The following is a 24,534-nucleotide window of genomic DNA, read 5'->3' on the forward strand; positions in this document are numbered from 1 at the left end:
TATGCAAAAATCGTGATCTAACATCCTAGAACCATCTCAAACTCGAGATCTTCATCAAAGGGAGCCAAGGCCAAAAACACTTCATTTTTCCTTCCATTTCCTTGCAAAAACCGAACCAACACCCCAAGGTGAGCTTCATACCCCCTATTTTCTGTTTTCACTTGTTTTTGGGGGGAGAATACAAGTCATATGTGTAGATCTATATGTATTTGTGTGCCTTGTATGATTTTATGCTTATATGTATGCTTTTATGTGTTTTTATGTTGGATCTAGCCTCAAAACTCATCAAAACCGAGATATAACTTGTACTACATGATTTTAACTTCAAACATATTTCTAAACACAAAGTGTTTCAATAAAAATTGGCTAAGTAGCTTAGTAATAATTTCTTTGTGTTAAAAACACAAATTTTGGGCCAAAAATGTGAAAAATGCAAAAATAAGGGTCCAAAACGACATTTCACAGATTCTGATGGATGAAGTGTGCCAAAACAGTTTTCATAAGTAAATTTCTAGAAATATACTCATTTAGTGGACTAAAATCATAAATTTTAAGCTTAATGGGCTAAAAATGTAATTTTCGGCCCAATAAGGCCCATTATGCGAATTTTTCTGTTTTGGAGGGCCAAAACTGTAACTTTCCGTAAAACAGTGGACTATAAGTGTTCCAACTCCTTTTCAAAGGTTAAAAATGCTTTTTAAATTTAAAAAGGACCAAAGTTGCAAAACTTTTTCAAATTGGGCCAAAATTGTAAAAATTGCGAAAAGAAGGGGTTAAAACCGTAAAAATTGCACTTTCAGGAACTTAAGCTGTTTTTATGAAAAATATGTTGAAAAATATTAATTTCAATAATTTTTGGTGTTAAAATGTCAAGAAAAATAGTTTAAGGACTAAACCGGGAAGTATTTTATATAAAGGGTTAAAAATGTAATTTTTACAAATGATGAGGGGCTGAAAACAGAAATATTTCAAGGCTAGTTCAATATACCCAATTTGATCAAAGAATGGCATCGCGGCTATCAACGAAATACAAAACATTACAATACCAAAAGTCGTTGTTAAACGAATTGGCTCGGTCTCGAGCCAATAAAAATCTACAACTACTAACACTACAACTCATACAAGTAACGTTTGGTTATACATACACATACGAGTGTGCGCAGACGTCTATGCACCATCTTTGGGCCCCACAAGTGTAAAATCTTGTTCGTTGAGCCTAGCTAGCCCAATGACCTGATCTTAAGGCCCGAAGACATTTTTTTTTACGGAGTGTTGGGTTTTACCGATCCGACACAACGTAAATGGACTTTCAATGGCTTGTTTACCACCGGTCCCCAAGGGTCCCTTGGTCTTGCTAGTAAGGTCTACATTTTATGCGAGGCGGGTCTCGGACCCCTCGTACATTTTATCCCCAACCGACTAATGGAGTTACCGGGGTCTTCGTGACCTCTTTCTCTTCGGATGTGGGACCACTCATAGTCAGGGCGATTGGATAACGTGATTAGTACTGACGACACCTTCGGAGTCGTTAGTATAACTACAAACTGGGTGTTTGTGTAACGCGGGTTTGTAGTAAATAATCAATGCTCGAGAACCTTCCAACGTCGCCCGGGACTGACACTCTACGCTATGCAATGGTTTCAATGTAACTTCGTGTAACTCAAAGTACTAGGAGAACATCGGGTTTTCCTAGGATTTTCAACACATACAATTTGAAAGGCATACAACTTGAATGAACATTTTTTTCAAGTATAGAAACAAACAAAGCATACCTATGGATCTTCACAAACCTTTTTCGAAAGCTTTTCTTTTTCAGAAAATATCGGATTTTCTGGTGGTTTCTCAAACAATACAAACATTCGATTTTAAACACTACTTATGAACTCACCAACATTTCATATGTTGACGTTTTCAAAATACTTGTATTCTCAGGGAACCAGTGAATCAAGGAAAATTACATTCAGTGGCGGTTGCAGTTTATTTGTATGAATCAAACAATTTAATTTTTTTGGAAATGTAATGTTTAAACAATGTTGGATATGTAAACACTACTGGTTGTATTATGTTGATGAATGGTAACGAATGTTGTTATGTTTCATATATATTCAATGTTATGGTATACAATTGAGTCACGGCAAGCCCTCGGACGCTTCCGCCGTCTGGTTCGGGGGTGTGACAGGTTGGTATCAGAGCTTTGTTTATAGTGAACTAGCATGTCGAGCCATACATTGATATGCAACTATAAACCAAAAAGAGGGACTAACATAACTCTGAACGAAACAAGTAAATAAAACATTCTTGCTTGCATTAGGAATAAAGATCCAACGCTGAATCAAACACAATAATACTGGTATCTTGGTTAAATCGGGACTGTTCTTAGGGATACCGAGGAGTGAATGTAGCCTGATCAACTACATTCTCTCCAAGGTAAAACTAACACACGTCTTTATGAGATCGGGATGGCCAGGTAACCAAAAACTATACCCTTATCACCCAACAAGAGAATATTGCTTAGTATGTATGATAGACATAGCATCCTAGGATAATGTAGTATATTTACGTACTCGCGCAGACAACATGGCTGCCTTTCATCACCCGGGAGACCCCTACTTCCCTAATCAGGGAAACAACGGGTGGCTAGAGGAGGAGCAGCAGGGTATTCAGTTTTATCAGGCCTTAGTAGCTCACGGGATGCTTGTGGATGAGCCAGGAGGGAATCCAGGCGAAGCACACGATGCCGGACCCGACGAATACATAGACACTGACTACGAATTTAGCGAGCTCGACGATGACGAAGAAGACGGTCGGGTCGGGGACCAGAACCCCATCCCGTCATGCGAGGACGAGGCCCAACCCGATCACCCTGCTCCACCAGTGAACACCCCAGGAGAGAACCGTTCCCTCGAAGCTGAGATCGCTGCACTGCGACAACAGCTGTATGCGATGGAGGCTCGGGCAGTGCAAGCAGAGCATGAGAGGGATGAGGTTATAGGAGACATGGCAGAGATGGCGCAGCTACTGACACAACATTTCGGCATATGATTTCGGCACCACCTCCTGACACAGCTCATCGCGGTTAGGAATAGACTTATCATAGTAGGTTATTAGGAACTATGTTATGTACTCCGGCTCTATGTTTAAGTGACTACACTACTCATGGAGCCGTTATGTTGTTAGATTAGCACTATCTATGTATGCTCCTGCGAGCAAATTTTCTTGTACTAAATGCGGATAATATTAATGAACTTTTGTGTGTTTTGCTAAATTATTCTTAGTTGCTATGTGTTGAGACATTATGATTGCATGCTTGATGATGGTAATGTTTAGGTTCGCACCATACACCTAGATAGTAGGGTCACAATCTCTCAGAAACCACAAACACTCAACATCTTTCCGTTTCATGACAGAAAGATGCCTCGCCCAACTACTCGAGGAAACCCAGGACCAACCCCGCCCAAAGCTGATTCCACTGCTTTCCAGGCAGCCGTGTCTGCTGCAGTCACAACAGCGATGGCACAACTTCACCGAGGGAACAACGGAGGAGGTAACGGGCAAGGATCTGGAAGTTCGAACAACGGGACGAACCAAGGACTCACTAGAACGTGCACCTACAAGGATTTTGCGAACGCTAAACCCCGAACTTTCAACGGTACCGGAGGAGTGATCGCCCTAAAGCGATGGATCGAGAAGGTAGAATCGGTATTCGGGATATGCGAGTGCCCCGAACAGATGAAAGTGAAGTTCGCGGCCTGCACTTTGGTGGACCAAGCACTCACTTGGTGGAATGGTCATGTGGAAGCTATGACACTCCCGGTCGCCAACTCTATTCCCTGGGCAGAAATGAAGGAGATGTTGACAGCTTTGTACTGCCCCCGAGGCGAAATACAGAAGATGGAGCAGGAACTATGGAATCTCACGGTGCAGAATGGGAACATCGATGCTTACATATCGAGATTCAGCGAACTATCTCTTTTGTGCCCGGGTATGATCACATCAGAGGGAAAGAAGATTGAACGATTCATTTGGGGACTGACATCCCCCATCCAAGGAAATGTGATAGCTGCGAATCCTGAAACCTTTGACAGTGCGAAGAGACTGGCAAAGAGGCTATATGACCATAACCACAAGAAGGGCGAGAAACCGGTAGAGACTGAGAGGAAAAAGGAGGGTGATGGTAAGAAAGGATGGAACAACAAGAGAAAGGGGCGTCAGGGCCCCGAGACCTCTAAAAAGCAGCAAACAGTGGCAGTTAACGCTGTCACTGCACCGGTTCCAGCCACACCACATGCTCCAGCCCCAGCTGCTACGAATACTTCAAGACCCTATTCTGGTACTCATCCCAAATGCAACAAGTGCGGTTTCCATCACCAAGGAGAATGTAGGGAGTTCCATTGCACCAGTTGCAACCGAAGGGGACACACTGCAAAGTACTGCAGGACTTATCCTTCTCAGAACCAGAGTCAGGGAAACAACCAGAACAACAATAACCCTCGCTACGACAACAACCCTCATGCCGGCGGCAACAGCACAGGACCTAGTTACACCTGCTACGGATGCGGGAAAACTGGACACGTCCGCCGAGATTGCCCTAACAACAACAACTCAGGAAACAGAGGAGCAGGAAGAATGCTGACTATGGGTCAAAGTGATGCAGTTCAGGACCCCGCAGTTGTGACCGGTACGTTCCTCCTAAACCACACTTATGCATGCATCTTATTTGATACCGGAGCGGAGCGGAGTTTCGTTAGCAAGAAGTTTAAACACTTATTAAAACAACAACCCCTAAAGCTAAATGAAACCTATACGGTGGAAATGGCCAACGGGAAGACCGAATCCACTAGGGAAATCTACACTGGATGTACCCTAACCCTTAACCAACACATCTTACGAATAGATCTGATGCCAGTGTCAATTAGGAGTATCGATGTGATTATCGGCATGGATTGGTTAAGTCCCCACCATGCTGAGGTTTTGTGCCACGAGAAGGCCGTTCGCCTTCGTCTCCCGAATCACGAAACCCTAGTAATTTACGGAGACAAACCTAGCACGAATCTTCGTCTTATCTCGTGCATCAAAGCGCAAAAACAACTGCGAAAGAACAACCTAGCGTTCTTGGCCCACATAGTGGACAAGGCCAAAGAAGAAATTAACATCCAAGACATTCCGGTAGCGTGTGAATTCCCGGACGTGTTTCCTGAAGATCTTCCAGGAGTACCCCCAGAGAGACATGTTGAGTTCCGAATAGACCTCGTCCCAGAAGCAACTCCTCTCGCTAAGTCACCATATCGATTGGCACCTGCTGAAATGCAGGAATTGTCCAGCCAACTCAGTGAGCTTCTGGACAAGGGATTTATCCGACCTAGTTACTCGCCATGGGGAGCTCCGGTACTCTTTGTCAAAAAGAAGGACGGATCTTTCAGAATGTGCATCGATTACAGAGAGTTGAATAAACTCACTGTTAAAAACCGCTACCCACTCCCACGAATCGATGATCTATTCGACCAGCTCCAAGGAGCTAGCTATTTTTCTAAAATCGATCTACGGTCCGGATACCATCAACTCAAGGTCCGAGAAGATGATATCCCAAAAACCGCTTTCCGAACCCGCTATGGACATTATGAATTCGTCGTAATGCCCTTCGGTCTAACAAATGCACCCGCCGCATTTATGGACCTAATGAACCGAATCTGTAGACCGTTCTTGGACAACTTCGTCATTGTGTTTATCGATGACATCCTCGTCTACTCTCGAAGCAAAGAGGAGCATGGCCAACATCTCCGACAAATCCTAGAGACCCTGCGAACGGAAAAGCTGTACGCCAAACTCTCCAAGTGCGAGTTCTGGCTCCGGAGTGTGAATTTCCTAGGCCACGTAGTGAGCCAAGACGGAATTCATGTGGATCCTTCTAAGGTCAAAGCGGTGGAAGGATGGGCAACTCCGACTACGCCCACAGAGATTCGTCAGTTCTTAGGCCTAGCAGGCTACTATAGGAGATTCATCCAAAACTTCTCAAAAATCGCCAAGCCACTTACCTTGCTCACGCAAAAGAGTGTGCCATTCAAGTGGACAGACCGGCAAGAGTTTGCGTTTCGAGCCCTGAAGCAAGCTCTTTGTAGCGCTCCTGTATTATCTCTACCCGAAGGAACGGAAGATTTTGTAGTTTACTGCGACGCGTCGAACCAAGGCTTAGGTTGCGTTCTCATGCAACGTGGAAAAGTGATAGCATATGCGTCCCGCCAACTAAAGACGCACGAAGTAAATTACACCACCCACGACCTAGAACTGGGAGCTGTGGTCTTCGCTCTAAAAATTTGGAGGCACTACCTGTATGGTACGAAGTGCACCATCTTCACAGACCACAAAAGCCTCCAGCACATCTTGAATCAGAAGGAGCTAAACATGAGACAACGAAGATGGGTGGAGTTGTTAAATGACTACGAATGCGAGATCAAGTACCATCCAGGCAAGGCCAACGTGGTAGCTGACGCATTAAGTCGGAAGGAGTACACCAATCGCCGTACGAAAACGCACTCGATAACCATTCAGTCTCATCTGACCACTCAAATTGCATCAGTCCAGGCAGAGGCTATGAAAGCGGAAAATAGAACTAGTGAGGCATTACGCGGTATGGAGAAGAACCTGGAAGTCAAAGAGAATGGGGTATACTACTTCATGAACCGTATTTGGGTTCCAAAAATCGGAGGATTCAGGGAGATCGTTATGAAGGAAGCCCACAGGACACGATACTCCATTCATCCTGGTTCGGACAAGATGTATTTGGACATTAAGCAGCACTATTGGTGGCCTAACATGAAGGCGGGAATCGCAACTTATGTTAGTAAGTGCCTTACGTGTGCAAAAGTAAAAGTGGAATACCAGAAACCTTCTGGATTGTTACAGCAACCGGAAATCCCTGAGTGGAAATGGGAGGGGATTTCTATGGACTTCGTGACCAAGCTGCCTAAGACGTCGGACGGTTTGGACACCATATGGGTAATAATCGACCGACTGATGAAATCTGCCCATTTCCTGCCGATCAAAGAGTCTTACAAGATGGAAAGACTGACGCGGTTGTACCTACGAGAGATTGTAAGACTTCATGGAGTGCCAAAATCTATCATCTCGGATAGGGACAGTAGATTCACGTCACGCTTTTGGCAGTCGCTCCACAAGGCAATGGGAACTCATCTCGATATGAGCACGGCGTATCACCCACAAACGGACGGGCAAAGCGAACGAACCATTCAGACGCTTGAAGACATGCTTCGTGCATGTGTGATAGACTTCGGAAAGTCTTGGGATACCCACCTACCGTTGATCGAGTTTTCATATAACAATAGTTATCATTCGAGCATTAAGGTGGCCCCTTTCGAAGCACTGTACGGGCGTAAATGTAGGTCACCGTTATGTTGGGCTGAAGTAGGTGACACCCAGCTAGCAGGAACACATACGTCGAACAGAGCATTAACGGGACCGGAAATTATTCGCGAGACCACAGAAAAGATTGTCCAGATCAAAGCTCGATTACAGGCATCGCGTGACCGGCAAAAGAGCTACGCTGATAAACGGCGAAAGCTCTTAGAGTTCCAGGTCGGTGATCGAGTAATGTTGAAGGTCTCACCCTGGAAAGGAGTAATACGTTTTGGAAAACGGGGAAAGCTGAACCCACGATACGTTGGACCTTTCGAAATCGTCGCCCGAATAGGTCCAGTAGCATACAGACTACAACTACCCGCAGAGCTAAACGGTGTACACCCCGTGTTTCATGTTTCTAATCTGAAAAAGTGCCTGTCAGATGAAACCCTTGTCATCCCTCTCGACGAAATCGAAATCAATGAGAATCTCCTGTTCGTCGAAGAACCAATCGAGATTATGGACAGGGAGGTGAAGCGTACTAAGCAGAGTCGCATCCCGATAGTGAAGGTACGGTGGAACGCAAAGCGTGGGCCAGAATTCACGTGGGAACGCGAAGATCAAATGAAGCAAAAGTACCCTCACCTATTCTAGTCTTCGCAAATCTAGTTTTCAAACAGAATTTCGGGACGAAATTCCCTCTAACGGGGGGATGATGTCACAACTGTAAATTTTGAGCTATGTAATCTATGCATTCAACCTAATGTGAATCAAAAACTTCAATCAAATACAAGATACAAGTACTATAAGTAGTCATCAAACAATTGGAGACCCTAGAAGTTCTTGTTAAGTCCATTTAGGACTAGGACTTCCTTATTGGATCCAAATGGACCAATGAACTTCCAATTGGACTATCATGGGTTTAGGACCCTAATTGGGCTCTAATTGGACCCACACTCGTTTATTTCAATATTTTGGGCTAGGTAGAACCTAGAATGGAATAAAACACAAATTTTGATCCATAATTTAACCTAACCTAGCTTAATAAAGCATAAAAATCACAATTTTATTTATTAAGTCCAATAAATACCCTAAACTACCTCTAATGTTGGGCTTAGGGGCAAAAGCCCAAATTTTTCCTTCTCCTCTCTCTATTCTCGGCCCAAGCCCAAGGAAGTGGGAGAGTTGACCTTGGGTTGACACCTCACCTTTACATGATGGATATCCATGCATGTAACCCATGTTTCCAAGCAAATATCATATCAAAATCACTTCTTCTCCCTCTTCTCTCCTTGTTCGGCCGAGAGCATCACCACACACACACAAAATATTCTCATTTCTCTCTAGACTCACTCAAGAAGCTCTCTCCTTCCCCTCTCCAAAGATCTCGAAATTTAGAGGCTTTCCAAAGGGATTTTGCAAGTAAATCACCTCCTAAGGTAAGATTATACATAGATCTATGGTTTAAATTCTTTTGTTATCAAAATCCTTCCCTAATCTATGCAAAAATCGTGATCTAACATCCTAGAACCATCTCAAACTCGAGATCTTCATCAAAGGGAGCCAAGACCAAAAACACTTCATTTTTCCTTCCATTTCCTTGCAAAAACCGAACCAACACCCCAAGGTGAGCTTCATACCCCCTATTTTCTGTTTTCACTTGTTTTTGGGGGGAGAATACAAGTCATATGTGTAGATCTATATGTATTTGTGTGCCTTGTATGATTTTATGCTTATATGTATGCTTTTATGTGTTTTTATGTTGGATCTAGCCTCAAAACTCATCAAAACCGAGATATAACTTGTACTACATGATTTTAACTTCAAACATATTTCTAAACACAAAGTGTTTCAAGAAAAATTGGCTAAGTAGCTTAGTAATAATTTCTTTGTGTTAAAAACACAAATTTTGGGCCAAAAATGTGAAAAATGCAAAAATAAGGGTCCAAAACGACATTTCACAGATTCTGATGGATGAAGTGTGCCAAAACAGTTTTCATAAGTAAATTTCTAGAAATATACTCATTTAGTGGACTAAAATCATAAATTTTAAGCTTAATGGGCTAAAAATGTAATTTTCGGCCCAATAAGGCCCATTATGCGAATTTTTCTGTTTTGGAGGGCCAAAACTGTAACTTTCCGTAAAACAGTGGACTATAAGTGTTCCAACTCCTTTTCAAAGGTTAAAAATGCTTTTTAAATTTAAAAAGGACCAAAGTTGCAAAACTTTTTCAAATTGGGCCAAAATTGTAAAAATTGCGAAAAGAAGGGGTTAAAACCGTAAAAATTGCACTTTCAGGAACTTAAGCTGTTTTTATGAAAAATATGTTGAAAAATATTAATTTCAATAATTTTTGGTGTTAAAATGTCAAGAAAAATAGTTTAAGGACTAAACCGGGAAGTATTTTATATAAAGGGTTAAAAATGTAATTTTTACAAATGATGAGGGGCTGAAAACAGAAATATTTCAAGGCTAGTTCAATATACCCAATTTGATCAAAGAATGGCATCGCGGCTATCAACGAAATACAAAACATTACAATACCAAAAGTCGTTGTTAAACGAATTGGCTCGGTCTCGAGCCAATAAAAATCTACAACTACTAACACTACAACTCATACAAGTAACGTTTGGTTATACATACACATACGAGTGTGCGCAGACGTCTATGCACCATCTTTGGGCCCCACAAGTGTAAAATCTTGTTCGTTGAGCCTAGCTAGCCCAATGACCTGATCTTAAGGCCCGAAGACATTTTTTTTTACGGAGTGTTGGGTTTTACCGATCCGACACAACGTAAATGGACTTTCAATGGCTTGTTTACCACCGGTCCCCAAGGGTCCCTTGGTCTTGCTAGTAAGGTCTACATTTTATGCGAGGCGGGTCTCGGACCCCTCGTACATTTTATCCCCAACCGACTAATGGAGTTACCGGGGTCTTCGTGACCTCTTTCTCTTCGGATGTGGGACCACTCATAGTCAGGGCGATTGGATAACGTGATTAGTACTGACGACACCTTCGGAGTCGTTAGTATAACTACAAACTGGGTGTTTGTGTAACGCGGGTTTGTAGTAAATAATCAATGCTCGAGAACCTTCCAACGTCGCCCGGGACTGACACTCTACGCTATGCAATGGTTTCAATGTAACTTCGTGTAACTCAAAGTACTAGGAGAACATCGGGTTTTCCTAGGATTTTCAACACATACAATTTGAAAGGCATACAACTTGAATGAACATTTTTTTCAAGTATAGAAACAAACAAAGCATACCTATGGATCTTCACAAACCTTTTTCGAAAGCTTTTCTTTTTCAGAAAATATCGGATTTTCTGGTGGTTTCTCAAACAATACAAACATTCGATTTTAAACACTACTTATGAACTCACCAACATTTCATATGTTGACGTTTTCAAAATACTTGTATTCTCAGGGAACCAGTGAATCAAGGAAAATTACATTCAGTGGCGGTTGCAGTTTATTTGTATGAATCAAACAATTTAATTTTTTTGGAAATGTAATGTTTAAACAATGTTGGATATGTAAACACTACTGGTTGTATTATGTTGATGAATGGTAACGAATGTTGTTATGTTTCATATATATTCAATGTTATGGTATACAATTGAGTCACGGCAAGCCCTCGGACGCTTCCGCCGTCTGGTTCGGGGGTGTGACAGGTTGGTATCAGAGCTTTGTTTATAGTGAACTAGCATGTCGAGCCATACATTGATATGCAACTATAAACCAAAAAGAGGGACTAACATAACTCTGAACGAAACAAGTAAATAAAACATTCTTGCTTGCATTAGGAATAAAGATCCAATGCTGAATCAAACACAATAATACTGGTATCTTGGTTAAATCGGGACTGTTCTTAGGGATACCGAGGAGTGAATGTAGCCTGATCAACTACATTCTCTCCAAGGTAAAACTAACACACGTCTTTATGAGATCGGGATGGCCAGGTAACCAAAAACTATACCCTTATCACCCAACAAGAGAATATTGCTTAGTATGTATGATAGACATAGCATCCTAGGATAATGTAGTATATTTACGTACTCGCGCAGACAACATGGCTGCCTTTCATCACCCGGGAGACCCCTACTTCCCTAATCAGGGAAACAACGGGTGGCTAGAGGAGGAGCAGCAGGGTATTCAGTTTTATCAGGCCTTAGTAGCTCACGGGATGCTTGTGGATGAGCCAGGAGGGAATCCAGGCGAAGCACACGATGCCGGACCCGACGAATACATAGACACTGACTACGAATTTAGCGAGCTCGACGATGACGAAGAAGACGGTCGGGTCGGGGACCAGAACCCCATCCCGTCATGCGAGGACGAGGCCCAACCCGATCACCCTGCTCCACCAGTGAACACCCCAGGAGAGAACCGTTCCCTCGAAGCTGAGATCGCTGCACTGCGACAACAGCTGTATGCGATGGAGGCTCGGGCAGTGCAAGCAGAGCATGAGAGGGATGAGGTTATAGGAGACATGGCAGAGATGGCGCAGCTACTGACACAACATTTCGGCATATGATTTCGGCACCACCTCCTGACACAGCTCATCGCGGTTAGGAATAGACTTATCATAGTAGGTTATTAGGAACTATGTTATGTACTCCGGCTCTATGTTTAAGTGACTACACTACTCATGGAGCCGTTATGTTGTTAGATTAGCACTATCTATGTATGCTCCTGCGAGCAAATTTTCTTGTACTAAATGCGGATAATATTAATGAACTTTTGTGTGTTTTGCTAAATTATTCTTAGTTGCTATGTGTTGAGACATTATGATTGCATGCTTGATGATGGTAATGTTTAGGTTCGCACCATACACCTAGATAGTAGGGTCACAATCTCTCAGAAACCACAAACACTCAACATCTTTCCGTTTCATGACAGAAAGATGCCTCGCCCAACTACTCGAGGAAACCCAGGACCAACCCCGCCCGAAGCTGATTCCACTGCTTTCCAGGGAGCCGTGTCTGCTGCAGTCACAACAGCGATGGCACAACTTCACCGAGGGCACAACAGCCGGCCCATACACGTATATAGCACATAATACAATTTCTCTAACACATAAAGCACATATATCATATATCAACCTATCTTCTGGCCCGAAACATACTTTAACACATAAAGCACATATTCCACATATCATACCTGGCCTGTCCGTCACATAATAATTTGCCTTCCGGCCCATATATAAACTTGTATATCACGCGTAGCGGCTAACTTTCCATTTACAGCAAATAACATAACATATAACATACTTGACCTTCCGGTCACACAATGAAACCCTTCCGGGTACAGTATAGTGAGAAAACTCACCTCGCGGACGCTGGAAGATAGCAACTCCTGAAATCCCTTGCACTTGATCCTCCGAGCTACAAGCTCCCTGTAACATCATATATCTCTTCATTAATACTTCTATCTTCCATGTTAACCGACCCTAAGAATTCACACCGGTCAACTCTGGTCAACGGCTATCTCGACTGGACTCGGCGAGTACCCTGGCGACTCGGCGAGTCTAGTCATCCTCACAAATTCTTTAATGTTCCCTTTCTACTCGTCGAGTATCCCTCTTGACTCGACGAGGTCCTCGTGGAAGAATCGCGGGGCCACCCCGACTCTACTCGCCGAGTCTGAAGAACAAACTCGGCGAGTCCCAGTGAATCTTCAAGCTACTCGCCGAGTCTGCTCATCCGACTCGGCGAGTCCACGCCATGCAGTCGATCGAACTGCTTCCTGAGATACATATATTCCCGAATATACAATCATGGGACCTTCTGGACCTCTAAGGGTCCTAATACAAGGTTATAAACATTGGGTAACGACACAACAATCCATCTAATCTCCAAATGGGTTTCATAAACCCTAAATTCGTGCACATATTCACATAACAGAAAATAATCCGAAAGGTTACCTGAATCATGCACTCTCAGTGTCCCCAAGCCTCAAAACGTGATTCCCTTGCTGTCCCATTAGCCAAAACCTTCCCCTTCTTGGACAATAACTTCCTCAAATCACCAATGATCTTCAATCCTCGTTCTGGATGCCCACAACCGATTTAGGATCCTTCTCAGTCGGCCAAAAGACGTGAAATGACGACATAACAACCCTTATATACGACCCAATACGAAACGGCTAGGGTTTCCGCTGAACAGCGTCGACTCGCCGAGTCCATACCTGGACTCGTCGAGTCCAGTCGCGAACCCGCAACCAAATCTGCGACCCTACTCGGCGAGTCTGGCTCCAACTCGCCGAGTCTCCCCTTTAAAACATCCCAAAATGCAAATTTAACAATACTTGAGATTTTGGGCTGTTACAATAATGAAGTATAATTAGAATATTTTAATTTTTTTTTTAGGGTTTTATACCCTTTTTCAATTATAACAAAGCTTGAAGCTTTATTCTAATTATAGTGTTGGCATTTCCTATTGTAGCTAAGCAACTTACTAGAATTGTAAGTATCAAGTATATTAGTCCTAGACCTTAGTTGGATCCTAGTTTATGCAAGATTTTTGACCTAATTTATACTACTAGGTCATGGTATGTTGTGCATGAATGGTTATTATAAAGATGCATGAGTCCAAGAATGAACTGAATTGGCAGTTGTCACAGTATCCCCCACTTAAAAAGAATTTCGTCCCGAAATTCATTCTATGTCATCGCTTGTCATCGCAAGGGAAAAGTTGCGGATACTTTTCCTTTATGAAGTCCTCGCGCTCCCAGGTGTACTCCGGCCCTCGTTTTAAGTTCCATCGAACTTTCACAATCGGGATCTTACTCCGCTTAAGTTGTTTTACCTCCCTGTCAAGGATTTCTATCGGTTCCTCAACGAAGCTCAGCTTATCATTGATCTTAATTTCCTCTAGGGGTACTATCAATGTTTCGTTGGCTAGACATTTCTTAAGGTTGGAGACATGGAATGTGTTGTTAATGGCGCTTAACTCTTGGGGAAATTGGAGTTTATACGCTACTGGACCAATCCTTTCAAGGATTTCAAAGGGTCCAACATATCTCGGGCTTAGTTTTCCTTTCTTACCAAAACGCACAAGCCCTTTTCAAGGCGACACTTTTAAAATTACCTTGTCTCCTACTTGGAATTCTAATGGTTTTCGACGATTATCCGCATAACTTTTCTGACGATCTCTAGCAGCTTTAAGCTTATCCTTGATGATAGCAATCTTGTCGAATGTTTCCTGGATAAGTTCGACTCTAGTCAACTGTCTGTCTCCGATTTCTGTCCAGCATAAGGGTGAACGACACTTGCGTCCATACAATGCTTCATATGGAGCACATTGGATACTCGTGTGGTAACTTTTATTGTAGGAAAACTTAATTAGGGGTAAATGAGTATCCCAATTTCCTTTGAACTCAATGACACACGCTCGTAGCATGTCTTCCAATGTTTGTATTGTTCTCTCTGTTTGCCCATCTGTCTGAGGGTGGTAAGCTGTGCTCAAATCTATCTTGGTTCCTAGTGCCCTATGTAACATCCACCAAAATCGATATGTAAAACGACTATCTCTATCAGAAATGATAGATAAGGGTACACCATGCAGAGAAACAATTTTGTCGATGTAGATTTGGGCCAATTTTTCCATCTTGAAATCTTCTCGAATGGGGAGAAAGTGTGCAGATTTCGTCAGTCGATCCACTATGATCCAAATTGAGTCATGACCTTTAGCAGTTCTAGGAAGTTTGGTAACAAAGTCCATAGATATTTGCTCCCATTTCCATTGGGGAATTTCAGGTTCTTGCAACAACCCGGATGGTTTCTGATGTTCAACTTTGACTATTGAGCATGTCAAACACTTCCCAACGTACAAGGCAATATCCTTTTTCATTCCAGGCCACCAATAGTACTCTTTAAGATCCTTGTACATCTTATCTGCTCCAGGGTGGATGGAGTATTTAGATCGATGAGACTCCTCTAGTACCATGTCTCTCAGGTTTTTAACCTTGGAATCCAGACCCTGTCTTTAAAATAACGAACTCCATCAGCTTTGGTTTCAAATCTTTCTTCCAAACCATGTAAAGTTTCGCCTGGAAGATTTTCCTTGCATAACGCTTTCTCCTTGGCATTAATGATTTGAGATTTCAAGCTTGTCTGAATTACCATTCCCAAAGCTCTCACATGGGAAGGTTTCACTCTTTCTTTCCTACCAAGAGCGTCGGCAACTACGTTAGCCTTCCCTGGGTGATATCGTATCTCACAATCATAATCACTAAACAACTCTACCCATCTTCTCTGCCGCATGTTTAACATTTTCTGATCTAGGATATGCTGAAGGCTTTTGTGATCGGTATAAATGGTGCACTTGGTTCCGTACAAATAATGCCTCCATATCTTAAGGGCGAAAACTATTGCTCCTAGTTTCTAGATCATGGGTGGTATAATTCTTCTCGTGCGGTTTGAGTTGTCTGGAAGCATATGCAATGACCTTATCTTTTTGCATTAGCACACATCCTAATCCTTGATGAGACGCATCACAATACACCACAAAGTTCTCTAATCCTTCTGGTAAAGCCAGAATTGGTGCATTGCACAGCTTGTTTTTCAGGATTTGAAACGCCACTTCGTGTTTCTCTTCCCAGAGAAATTTTCTATCCTTTTGGGTCAAAGATGTTAATGGTTGAGCAATCCTAGAGAAATTCTCAATGAAGCGTCTGTAGTACCCAGCTAATCCTAGGAATTGTCGTATTTCTGTCGGGGTTTTGGGGGCCTCCCATTTCTTGATTGCCTCTATCTTAGCTGGATCTACATGGATTCCTCTTTCACCGATCACATGACCAAGAAAATGTACTTCCCGAATCCAAAATTCACACTTAGTGAACTTGGCATACAATTTCTGTTCCTTCAACAGCTCCAACACTAGCCTTAGATGTCTATTGTGATCTTCTTTGGTCCGCGAGTAAACAAGTATGTCATCGATAAATACAATTACAAACCTGTCTAGGTATGGTCTACAGACCCTATTCATCAAATCCATGAATACAGTGGGTGCGTTCGTTAGTCCAAAAGGCATGACTAAGAACTCATAATGTCCATAACGGGTTCTAAATGTTGTTTTGTGAATGTCCTCTTCGTGAATTCTTAGCTGATGATACCCTGACCGAAGGTCGATTTTTGAGAAGTAGGAAGCGCCCTGCAACTGATCGAACAAGTCATCTATTCTAGGGAGGGGATATCGATTCTTGATTGTCAACTTGTTCAATTCTCTGTAATGAATGCACATTCGGAACGAACCATCTTTCTTTTTGACGAATAACACTGGGGCTTCCCAAGGTGAAGAACTTGGTCGAATAAACCCTTTGTCTAGAAGTTCTTGAAGTTGTCCGGATAGTTCTTGCATCTCGGATGGTGCAAGGCGATATGGTGCTTTTGCTACCGGTGCCGCTCCGGGAATTAAGTCTATCCGAAATTCGACCAATCTATAAGGGGGTAGACCGGGCAATTCCTCCGGAAATACTTCGGGATAGTTTTGAACCACTGGAATCTCCTTGAGTTGCTTAGCTTCAGGTTCTCTTTCTAGCACGTGGGCCATGAATGCAATACAATTCTTCTTCAGGTACTTGTGAACCTTCACGCTTGATACTATGTTTAAACTTCTTCCTGGCTTCTCACCGTGTATGATAAGGGTTTTTCCATTAGGGAGAGGCAATCTGATGACTTTCTCATAACAACCAATGTCCGCTCTATTTTTGGATAACCAATCCATCCCTACTATCACATCAAAACTACCTAGCTCTATAGGAATTAGGTCAATGCTAAAGAGTTTATCAGCTAAATTCAAAGTACAACCAGGAATTATATCACTAGCCCTAATTTCATACCCATCAGCAAGTTCAATAGCATAAGCATTCCTCATCTTTACCGATTTCAAGCCAATTAACGGTCTAAATGCTAAAGAAACAAAACTCCTATCTGCTCCCGCATCGAATATTACTGATGCAAAATGGTTGTTCAGGAGGAACGTACCTGTTATCACTTCAGGTTTCTGACGAGCTTCTTCTGCACCAATCACAAAGGCTACACCTCTTGGCTGTCCAACTTGATTTCCTTGAAAGTTTTGCCTGGCTTGGCCTTGTCCATTGTTACCAGGTCCATTGTTCAGTTTAGGACATGCTCTACGGAGATGATCCGTACTCCCGCACTCGTAACATGCCCTCCAAGCACATAATATGCTGTCATCGCATGACCTGCCTATCGTCTAGCAGCACTAGCAGTGTTAGCAGTCTCCATCGAATGCTGATACAGGATTTGCATTCCTGCCAAGACTTCATCCAAAACTTCTCGATGCCCAGCTATCACAGCGAGACTGTGACGTAGGCCCGCTGTTATCGACTGCAATCTCCGGGACTCCTCCGGGGTCATACCTGGCTGTCTGACAGGTATCCCTATGACTTGCTGAGGTGAGGGTGCTCTCGGTCCTGCATCGCTGGGTTCTGCTCCGCTAGGTCCTGCCGTTCCATGTCCTGCTGTGTTGGCGGGTATCCTTCCTGGAATGGGAACACTTTTCCTCGCTGTCCTCCGAATGCGAAGTCCATAGAGCGGTGGCTGTGGTAACACCGATGTCGGTGATGCCTCGCGTCGTTGACTCGGGGCATTGTCATTGCTGATCTCCACCGAGTTCCCAGTATCTTCCGTATCCTCTGATGGGTCTTCTTCTACCGAGGCGGGGGGATTACGTCGAGGGATAACAGTGACGTAGCCGGATTCATCGGCTGAGGCGGTAGCGCGGGAAGATGACGATGTTGACATAGTGGACTGTGACATAGTTTCAATGAGATATGAAATAAATGACAATGCATGCCTATAATATGCAATGCTTACACACACCAAAATTAACCTTTTGAAATTTTGAAATAAAGTTTTCTCAAATATTTTTGTTGAACATATTCCCATTATAATTAGCTCAAGCTTTGTATAAATCTTTTCTTAATTAAACATAGGTGATCAGGCTATGTTTAATCAAGGTCCAATAATACAACTCCCGACCTAATTATACTAGTAATATGTTTGATGTAAAAAGAATTTATTTGTAAGTTTTAGTTATAGGTTGTGTTTTCTTAAAGAAAAACCGATGTTCTCTATAACTTTAGCTCTGCTACCACTTCTGTCACACCCCGCTAAAGCGGAAACGCAAGGTATGACAGCGATAATGGTTTCAATGCAAAAGATAAAGATACATCACCATAGCAGTATTTAAAAGTTTACAACCCATAGCTTCAAAAGAAACAAAATACAAGTTTTTCAAAATAACATTGTTCAAAATATAGCTTCATAATAGCTTCAACACGATGCAGCATGCTCTATGATGATGAATCTTTACATCCACTTACTAATTACCTCCTGAAAAAGCATGTAAAACGAGCGTCAACTATGAAAATAGTTGGTGAGTATCACAAGTTTATAAATCGAGGGTACAATAATGCTTTTCGTAAGTACAAGTACATTGCTTTAATGATAAAACAAAGTTGATTGCTATTAAGGTATACAAGTTTATTGCTAGAACGGGAAATGCGTTTGTATGTGTATGAGCAAACAATGAGTCTCAACCAAACCTATGACTGAAGCCCTATCGAGATCTATGCTTATCGTTCCATAGATGAATATGGTATCATGCACTCCAGCGATTCGGGCGAGTGAGGAGTTGTCAATTCCTAATAGCGCTATCCATAACGACCGTTGGCTCAAAGAGTTAATGGTTAGAGATAAGGGAAGGGCCTTAGTACGATAAGTTCTCATGTTCCGTGTTGCATAGACATACATAAAGAAACATAGCAATACAATAGCAATCATGTTTGATACAATTCAATTTAAATACAACATGCAAACAATAGTTTTTCTGGACATGCTTTTCCACCCCAAAACATAAAAACCGAAAATAGGGGAGTGCGTGAATACTCACGATGTTTTGTGTAGACACAAGCGGTACTTCGGGATGCACCAACGTCTTACTACCGGGATCCTACGACATCAAACACACGCACTAGTGAGTTTCCATGTCGATATCTAATGCTAATATACTAAACTCTACATATAGGGAAATGCCAATTTATGTTTTAGTATTGGATTTTATATCAATTAGTTATACTTTTTCTGAAGTAATGAAATTCTATATATCGGGCGATTAATTACAACCTTCGAATATAAACTTTCCAAATTTTTAAGTCTTTATTACAACATAAATTCACGAAAATAGCATTCGAGGGATAAAAATTCTCAAACTTTTTATTTAACAGTTATTATACAATACTAAGCTGGGAAAATTATAAAAATGGATTTCCAAGCTGTTTAATTATATTTTATGATTTTTGAGCATTTATTTCAATAAAAATTGAAATAAATAGAAAACAGTTTCCAAAATTACCCAAACTTTTTATTTAATTGTTATTATACATAAATAGGCTGGGAAAAATATAAAAGATATTTTTCAGTGGGTATTTTTATTTTCCTTGCTTTATTCCTTTAAATAGTCATTAATTAAAGAAATAATATTAAACAGTTAAAATAAATCACCATTTTGTAACATCATTTACTGTATAAATATCCTGGGAAAAATATCAAAAGTGGTTTTCATAATGTATAAACTGGTTTTGGGTATTTATGTATATTTAAGTGTATTTTAGTGCAATTAACTTTAGAAAATAAGAGAAAAACAGTTTACAGTAGAGAAAAATATTCAAAATTTTTATGTAACCTCCTACTCTATAATATTATATCCTGGTAAATTTTCATGAATTTTGGATAATCAGAACTATTTCTCCCATTTTTAGACCATTATAATTACCAAAAATTGGGAAAAATAGTAAAACATGACGGAAAATCTTGAAATTATTTTCTGGAGTCACCCATCACAGGTAAGGTATGCGAAAATTGTTAGATATAATTTTCACATCTTATAAAGTGGTTTTGTAATTTATCATGTCCTAAATTAAAGAAAATTAGAAATCATATGAAATAGTAACAAAAATTGCTGAAATTTAGTGAGGGGTCATTGTTCCCCATAAGGATCATCCATGAATTTATTTAGGATTTATTGACCTTTGGAAGTATTTTATATGATTTATGCCCTTGGTTTTAGCAATAATTCTAATAAATCAAAGAAATAACAAAAGCTCTTGAAATTTTCCAGATTATCTCATGCATGCAAGGGCTTTCAAAAGAAAAAATGTAAAAAAAATGTATTCAAAAGAGAAATGAGGGTAATGATTTCAAACAATTTAAGAAAAGTTGCATGCAATAATGCATGAAGTGTAAATGTGGCTGAAGTTCATGAATTTGTGTAGCCCATTCAGTGAGGTTTTAAGCCACGAAATTTCAACCATAATTCACTAGATGTGTTAAGTTTCTAAGGTATTTTTCCTCAGATTTATGGTTGGGTTTAAGGCCATTGTTTAAGCAAGATAAAAATAGTGATCACAGAAAAAGAGCTGTATGCGCAACCTTTTTGTAAAATCTGCTAAAAATCGGATATTTAATATTTTACACTGAGACCAGTTGGGTTTGAAATTTACCTCGTGGAACTAACCAATACAAAAAGAATATCATGATTTGGTTAAGAAATGACTGAGTTATGACTGTTCAAAGTCGAACAAAGTAATCTGGCAGATTGCATGTTTGCTTGTGTGCATTATTAGGGTATTTCAACAAGAACATCATGCATGTCTTTGGTAAGGCCCGATTTCTAACACATGCATGGAATGAATGAGCATCCAATATGTACTAGAAATGGTTTAAATGCTTTTGTTCATGCATGAACACAAAAGAAATGGAGAAGAACATGAAATATTAGGTTTTGATGTCACATGATCATATGTGCATCTTTTCCACTCCTTGCATGGGTTTGTTCCCGGATTTTCACCATCTCTAACACATGCATTGTGTTATGGTGAGAATCTACAAACCACAAGGGGAGAACAAAGATTTCTAGCCATGGAAAGGCATAGAATCCAAAAAGTAGAGAAGACTAAGAAGAAAAAGAGGTTTAACCATGAAACTATGGAAGAAGATGTTGTTGTTTACCTTGGTTTTGACCTTGAGAGAAGTAAGAACACTTCAAGGGCTTCACAATCTCGAAATTTTGCAGAGAAATGAGAGGATTTTCGTGAGTTTAGAGAGAGGGAAGAAGAGAGTGAAGTGTGTGAAGAGAGTGAAGTGAGAGAGTGAAGAAAGAAGAGGTAGAGTGAGGGAATGAGCTTAATGATTGAGTTTTGGGAAGAGAGAGGGCATAGGGAGGGGAGAATGGCAGATTTTTGAGTGGATTAGGGCCTTCTCTCTCCTCAATTCAAATTTTATAAAATATCCCTCCTTAATTTTTATAAAACCCAAGAATTTTTATAAAATTTCTTCTTTATATAGTTTTTGATTTATTTAAAAATCTTTGTATTTAACCAATAGTTTATGATTAACACTTGATAATTTAATTTCTATTTCATTGATTATAATTCATAATTTGATTAATAAAAATTTGATATTAGGAAGTTTATAGCCAAATTTTATAAAGTTTTTAAGCTTTATAATTTATAAGTTTGGATTTTTGGCTCTTTAGGGTTTTTGGAATATTGTTTGATGTTCATCATCATAATGAAGTATAATTAGAATATTTTAATTTTTTTTTTAGGGTTTTATACCCTTTTTCAATTATAACAAAGCTTGAAGCTTTATTCTAATTATAGTATTGGCATTTCCTATTGTAGCTAAGCAACTTACTAGAATTGTAAGTATCAAGTATATTAGTCCTAGACCTTAGTTGGATCCTAGTTTATGCAAGATTTTTGACCTAATTTATACTACTAGGTCATGGCATGTTGTGCATGAATGGTTATTATAAAGATGCATGAGTCCAAGAATGACCTGAATTGGCAGTTGTAACACCATTCTAGTTAAAGATAACTATGCATGTGAGTTCTATAAGTTCTCAATTGTTTGCTTAAGGTAAAGCACCTTGATCAATGAAAGTTCATTGATCAGTAAGGGTGATCTACTCAACAACTTGGAAGATATGGTAGGCCCTTGTGCTACAAAGTGGAAAAAAAATTAATATTGAACAGGTTTAATCCATATAAATTTGAATTTATCATAAAACTTGTCTTATGATAGATTCACATGGATAGGAGCACACACACCATTAAATCAAAGTGACATAAGGTTTATCGACAATTCATGAAAATGATTGTGAGGAAACACTTTCACTAAGTAGATTTAAGGAGATAGCAGTTGTGTTAATTGCATTCTCAAATTCGATTATGATTACGGCATCCCTCTTCATAGTTCGAATTGTGAGAAATGGAAAATAGTTTGATCATTCAGAACTTATTTTTGTAAGTTATGAAATAGTGTAGACACACATATGAGCTTTCTTATAAAAGGTGCATGAACTTATATAAAGGCTTATCGAAGCATCTCATATCAGAAATCTAAACTTTGGAAAGAAATGCAATTAGTATTGATTTCTAGAAGTCCATTTGATTTCTGGGTACATGTCAAAGGTAGTGGGAGCATAAGTGTTATGTTGGTAAGAATATAATTATCATGATAGTGGGAGCATGATTATTATATGAAGTGTTGCAAGTTAGCAATACTTGTTATAGGAAACAAAGGTTATAAATATGCAAAGTTGCAAAATATGATAAGTTGTTTCGCTATAATAAGGGAGAGGGTACTTATACTTTATTTCGAATCTAAAAGTTTAGATTGAAGTATTAATCAAACTTAGTCATGGATATATGAATACCATGTTGAAATATTTCAACATTGGAAATTCTATATATGGAAATATTATAGCAAAAGACTGGTCAAGTATCATGCCTTTATGTAAGACATTATGAATTGTGTCCTATATGCTTTAGATCTAGGATCGATTTCATATGCTATAATATTCACATGTTCTAATTTTTCAAATCCGTAGGGCATTAAGAGGGAAAAGGACTAGAACCAGATATGACTTAAGTGGTTAATCAATTGTCAAGGACAATCCAAGGTTCGTTAAGGATTAGTCACTTATAGGCAGTTGGAAGTATAGTAACGGATGGACCATATTGACATTTTTATTAATAGATGCGATTCTATTTATAATGAATTGTCATATGGAAAATATGGAAAAATTTTCTTAATGGGAGTTGGATATTAAGAATCTATGTGTAGGTTAGAAAACGTTTGTGCAAGAAGGATGTTCAAAGGAATGTACTCTGAATGTGCGATTTCACTTCCATGGAATTGTTTTGTTATCAATCTCCAGTGGAATACTTTGTAATTTCATTGTCCAAGTCTCTATGACTTTGGTGCATTGACATTACAAAAGGGTCATTACAGAAAAGTTAGAAGCTAACACATTCTAATAGTGGCAAATATTGGTATTCTTACACTAGGGATAAAGATTTGGAATTGTGAAATTAGCATCATTGAAATGTTTTCAATTGATCTATTTCACAAAAAAAGGACCATAGGCAAACATAGTGTGCATGCATGGAGCATGGCATAACTATTGTTTTAATTCAAGTATTAAGTTGATTAGTCAAAACATTATACAATGAATAATGTGTAATCAATATGGTGATTATGTAAAAGGTGTTTTATTTATATTCAACAATGTTGAGACCATATTAGATTCCATTATTCTTGTGTTTCACTTTGCATGTTTTACTTCCCGAATAACTAGGTTATTCAAACATCCCCAGTGAATCTATAATAGCCCGAAATTCAGGTATTCTTCTTTTTGGCCTTGCATCTTGGTTATGATGTTAATTTAGGGCTTTCATGATAGGCGAGTACGCTGGGCATACAAGGGGTACGCTGCGCGTACTCGCGCGCCTCGTTTGGATGCGTTCACCCTCATGTACGCTGGGCGTACCCAAGGTTACGCATGGCATAACTTGCCCAGATCTAAAAACCCTAATTCCTTTGGAGGGCTATAAAAGGAATGTGTGGCTGGACTTCTCAGCCACCATCCCTCAGAGTGAAACCCTAAATAGAGTGTACCTTCGTTCTTAAGCCTTTTGGTGTATATTCTAAGCTTGGAGGTGCCATTCGAAGGTTGCGAATGAGAAGAAGAGCTCATTGGAAAGGCTAGAAGTGGCGTTCAAGTGTAGATCTGAGCTTTGCAAGGGTTAAAGCTTCATTATCAGGTAAAAAGTTCAGATCTTATCATTTGGTTCATGTTATT

Source organism: Lactuca saligna, chromosome 5, assembly GCF_052625555.1.
Source record: "Lactuca saligna cultivar CGN05327 chromosome 5, ASM5262555v1, whole genome shotgun sequence".
NCBI classification, from domain to species: domain Eukaryota; kingdom Viridiplantae; phylum Streptophyta; class Magnoliopsida; order Asterales; family Asteraceae; genus Lactuca; species Lactuca saligna.